We start from the raw sequence: 5542 nt of genomic DNA, 5'->3' as shown, positions 1-5542 counted from the left end.
CACACATCTCCAGGTTCATGTGCAGGAGGGAGTACTGTCCGGGGAGCCCTCTACAGGTGGAGTTAAGTGTGGCCCATGCCCCTAGTCACTCTGTGTGTGTCTGCTCAGCCAAGCCAATGGGGTCTGAGTGTGTGAGACTCGCAGAATGACACCACCGTGAGATGACAGAACTGGGGGGGCCGCTGGGACTATGCCATCCAACCAACCTCCGTATGTAGCAACACATGAGGAAGTGAAGTCACACAGCTGGGCCACCCAACCTGCTCCAGATTCCAAGGGTCTCAGGAGCAGCCTATTCCTTTCCCAGGGGCTTCACAGCTTGAGTGTCAGCCACATCACCTGGTTCTCAATCAGACTATTCCAGAAGAGGCCAGGAATTCACATTTTAGCCGCCTCCCCCAGGCAATTCTAATGCACCTTAGAGTTGAGCCTGGTGGCTAGGCCAGGATTAAACAAACTTCAATTTTTGGGGTGTTTCACTAAGCTGGGCTAAGGGTTTGGACTTAACCTGACTTTATCTACCTTCCTCTGGCCTCACCCACAGGACGTGGAACGCAGAGGAGGGTGGTCCTGCCTGTGGGTAAGTAGGCTGGATGAGGTACAAAAGGTTGAGAAGTAAGGGTCACCTTTAAAAGGGTCTATACACCCTAGCTCAACACAATCCCCACTAGCCACATCACTCCTTTAGGCCACCTGCCTGGAAATCTAAAGTGTGCCCCTTGGAATAGAGTGGCAAGGATCTTTCCAGACTGTCCACGGAACTGGGCTCTAGGTCCGGCTCTGGTACTCACCGTGGAACCCCGAGGAACCGAGAGACGTCCCCACACGGGCCTCGTTTTCTCAGGTATAACGAGAGCTCACACTGATGGTCTCCTGCCCTTTCTTGCTCCCACCTTCCGGAGTCCTGGGACTCATCAGTGGTAGACCTGTCTTAATCGGCTGGCGTCCTCTCATACAGGACCTGGGATGTGGTCCTTAATCGAGGTTTATTATCAGAAGAAATTAATGTGGAGGTTTAAGCAGGACTTGTGGGAATTTGTTTTGGTTGGAGACTGACTCAGGGGCCATAGGCAGAAAAGATGTTCTCCTGGGGGACGTGTTACATGAACAGCTAATTTAAAAGCAGTGTCTCAGAACCTTGTCTTCTCCCAGACACGTGGCCCTGTGCAAGCATGTGCTGAACCAGCCTATGGCAAGGTCTCCCCATCGAGTGTGGGGACCATTCCAGAATTCAAGGCAGACCCTGGTGCATGCAGGATGCTGCTGGGTGCTCACGGGCTAACTGAAGACCACAAAGTCTGTAGCTGCCTCCCCAGGTGAAGGAACTCCAGTGGGTTTTATTTAAGACCGAACCACCCCCCAGCTCTGCATCCCTAGCTCTGGGACCCACCAGAGGGGAATCACTAAACGGCTCAACACTGCAATATGCTCTCCAACTACGCAGTAACATGGGGATTTACTTCCTCTGTATTCTTTTGGGTCTTCTCCGAATTCTCTGCCTTGAAAGTAGAGTTACCTTAGACTCAGAAAATAGTCCATATTTTAAAGAACTTGTTTTCAAATGAGGGAGACCCCACTCAGATAAAGACAGTGGCTTGTAACCACCCAATCGTGAAATAGGTCAAGAAAACCACCGTCTTCCTCCTTTCTCACACAGCCATGCTCTACTCCAGCTACTGACTGAAAACTTGACACTGAGCAAATGTGTCAAAATGTGCGGAGAGCTCAGAGTAGGAGATCTTGCTCTCACCCCAGGGCCTAGCCCGTGGGTCAGGCCTATGTCGCAGCTGCACCAGCCGTATCTGGAAGGCAAAGGAAAGACCTCACTGTGCACTGAGTTGGGTGGCTCACATCTAGAGTACCTGGGAGTCAGTGATAGCACATTGCAATCCCCTGGAGCTCACACACACCTGTGAACCGAAATCCTTGGCAAAGCAGAGCTGCGAGGGATACCTGCACATGGCAAAGGAAGATTCTTGGGGCTGTGCCTGCATTAACCCACCAAGGCACCCATGTTGTGCTCTTCTCAAACTAGTAACAAGGCCCCAATATCCAGGACTCTTTGATGAGTTAAAACTCTTATGGTCACAGGGTCAGCCATACTAATAGCTAGCACATTGCACACTTCCATGCTGGTTGATAAATAGCCTACTGGCCCAGCTGCTCAGGACCCTGTCCATAGTTTGGCTGGAGTCCTGTGCACCCTAGCTCTTATGCTAAGGCTAAGGTCCGTTTTCATTGCTGGCATGGATGTCTGTCCTCAGAGTCCCGCTGGACACCACCTTAGCTTCCCCAGGTATCCAGAAGACCAACCTATGTGTTGCTTATTCTTGACCCCCGGGAAACCCCAGGCAGTTACCTCATGGGAGTTACTTTGGTATTCACCAAACTGTTGGCCCATGAGCCAGCCTGCTACAGCTCTCCTTTTTGTATCTCTCCTGGCAGAAATGGGCCCAACCCAGCTGACCCCTGAGTCTGCAGCTGGACATCACCAGCCAGTGTTCTCTGGAGTCCTCCTTAGATGGCAGCCCATTGCACAAAATGCAGCCTCTGAGAGACTTGGGTTCTGGGAGAACTCGGGTTCAGGAAGAGAAAGAGGGAGTTTCCATTCTTACGCTTATATACATGGGAGTTTTGCTAGTGTAAGGAATAGAGGTCCGTTCACACTAGCTCAAATAAAGAGGATTTATGTAGAAGATAAAAGGGACCTTCAAGGAAATCTAGGCACGGGTATCATATTAAGGTCTTGCCTCCATAATTCTCAAGCTTTATTAGGTGACTGTATTCAAGGCAACTCTGGTTTCTGAGAAGCAGTTGTCCAAGGACGTTCCCTCTACCTCGGGAGTTGCAAGCACCAGTACCTACATTTGCCAGGCAGGTAGCATGAGCCTGAGGCTGGCCAGATGGCGCATAGTAGGGCCTGGTGGAGGCTGGTAGATGGGAGAACACGTGGCTCCCATAGACAGGCAGCTGCACCCCGGCTCCAGCTTACTGTAGCTGTGCAAGTCCTGGGTTACAGAGTCTGGCTGTGTTTTTACGTGAACTCTCCCAAATTTTAAAGACTGATAACAGATTCACAAAAATGTGGATCATGATGTGGTCCTACGCCATGACTGTCCTCTTCCTGCCGATTGTGCACCTTTCCAACCGCTCTGCCATTGACCTGACTGGTCCTTTACCAGCCGGTGAGTTCTTTTTTAGTTGCTACTCAGGATCCTACAAAAAGAAAGCTAACTGGCCTGGCTCAACCTTTTGGATCAGATCAGGCCATGCCTTTAGGTCAAGTGCCTACTCCTGCCTCATCCAACCAGCTGTGGCCAGCCAGCAAGAGGGGATCCGGGGACAAAATGTGGTCTCTCGGCCACGAGGGCTTATGGACAGACCGGTTCCCCTGTACACAGGCTGAAGCTGGGGGTGCCCCACAAACATGTCGAGGACACACGTGTTACCTCAGTCCGCAAACAGTCTGTATTTGTCGGGGTTCTCTAGAGAAAAAGAATACACACACACACATACACACAGACAAATTTATCTTAAGGAACTGGCTCATGCAATTGTGGGGGCTAGCAAGTTCAAAATAGGGTGAGCCAGCAGGCTGGAAACTCAGGCAGAAGTTAATGCTGCGGTCCTTTTTTTTTTTTTTTTAATGCTTATTTTTGAGAGAGAAGGAGCGCACGGGAGAGAGGGGGACAGAGGATCCGAAGCAGACTCTGTGCTGACAGCAGAGAGCTGCATGTGGAGCTTGAACTCATGAACTCGTGAGGTCACGACCTGAGCTGAGATCAGCCGCTCAAGGGACTGAGCCACCCAGGAGCCCCACCGCTATGGTCTTAAGGCAGAATTTCTTCTTCTCCAGGAAACCACTGGTTTCTCCCCGTAAGGCCTTCCACTGATTGGATGAGTCACCTTCTTAACTTAAGGGTAACTGATCACAGGTGTTCACCACATCCACAAATTACCATCATGGCAACACGTGGAGTAGTGTTTGATTACACACGTGGGCGCTGTAAGCTCGCCACGTTAACACTAAAGACCAATCACGGTCCCATAAGGGGGAGGCTTCTCCCAATTTACAGATGGAACAAGAGAGGCTTCGAGAAGTCAAGTAATATGCCCGTGGGCGGAGGAGTGGTGTGGGTCAGAGTCAAGTTCTGTCCTTGGTTCTGTGTAGCTCCAAAGCCCACCCCTTAACTCCCGTAGCCTCTGCCTCTCGGGTCAGAAATCTGAACAAATCGGAGCCGGCTATGCAGACTACTTTGCAAGAAGGGCTTTGGGGGGGAAGTATTTCAGCTTCCTTCTGAGGTAGCGTTTGCTTCTCCTTCTTGCCTTTCTTCCCATGGCTCCTCAGATTGCTCCTAGCCTCCACACCAAACTGGCCAAGTGGTTTCCTTGCCTACTAGTAAAATGATAAAGACAATTTAAACTGCTCTCTTCCTCTCTTGAAAGAGCTTTCTTCCCATCAGTTAGAAGTGGGAGGAAGAACGAACGAAAACAGGTCAGCATTTGTAGCTTTTTAAGCTGCTTTTCAATAATAAGGGAGAGGCAAAGAAACCCTCAGGGATGGGCATGAATCGCGTGAAAGATATTTCTTCTGGGAGAAAAACCTCTGCTTCTCGTGGCGGGGCGGGGCGGGGCGGGGGGGGGGGGGGAGGGAGGGGCGGGGCTCATTTATGTATTTAATCAGCTTGTTGGAATACCTTCTCCAGTAAGAGATTTTGAGTTGGAGTGGCCCTGAAGCTGGAGCCTACTGTTTGTTTAGTGGGTGCTGTGCTAATAATGGGGTGATAACAGAGACGACACTTGTACACGTGCATGTTTCAGGACTCAAAAGGCATGGACTCATGCAGTGTAGACATGCCCCCATTTCACTGTAGGGTTTCTCTCGTCCCGGGGTCCTGCGTTCCCAGCAGGCATGCCAAGAGAAATCTCTGGTGCCTTTGGGAGATGGGAGATGCTGCATTCTTGATTCATAAAAATTCCTAGAATGTAGAAGCCAGAAGGATCCTGCACCCAACTCTTTTTTTTTTTTTTTTTTTTACAGATGAGGAAACTGAGGCCCAGAGAGGTGAGTTACTAACATGTACTGACTGGGAGCTGCACCGCAGGATAGACTGGTCTTCCCTTCCTGTAAAATTCTCCTGTCAGACCTGCTTTGGGCTGGCAGAGAAGAATTTGCACCCTGGGCCTCCAGGGGCAGGCAGCAAGCTCTATAAAAAGGACGATCTGTGTGTTTATTCTGCCTCCTGTTATCTTTGGCGTGGCTTTGCATGCCAATCCTTAACCCTTTACAGAGCCCTGGGCAGAGTCTCCACAGTAAATTAGGATAACAGCAAGGCAAACCCTCAGAAGAGCAGGAACTATGGAAAGTTCTTAAGAGAGTGTATAAAAGGAGGTGAACAATGGAGACTGAGGAGGAGTCAGAGGGAGAACTGGGGGGGGGAGGGACAAGAAGGCCATTTTTCAGGGCTCCCCCCCCCCCCCATGCAGAACAGCATTTCTGACAGATTTTCCTTATTTGTCTCTGAAGGGGATTTCGGATCAT

Source organism: Neofelis nebulosa, chromosome 5, assembly GCF_028018385.1.
Source record: "Neofelis nebulosa isolate mNeoNeb1 chromosome 5, mNeoNeb1.pri, whole genome shotgun sequence".
Taxonomy (NCBI): domain Eukaryota; kingdom Metazoa; phylum Chordata; class Mammalia; order Carnivora; family Felidae; genus Neofelis; species Neofelis nebulosa.
Note: the sequence above shows the minus strand (reverse complement) of the source record.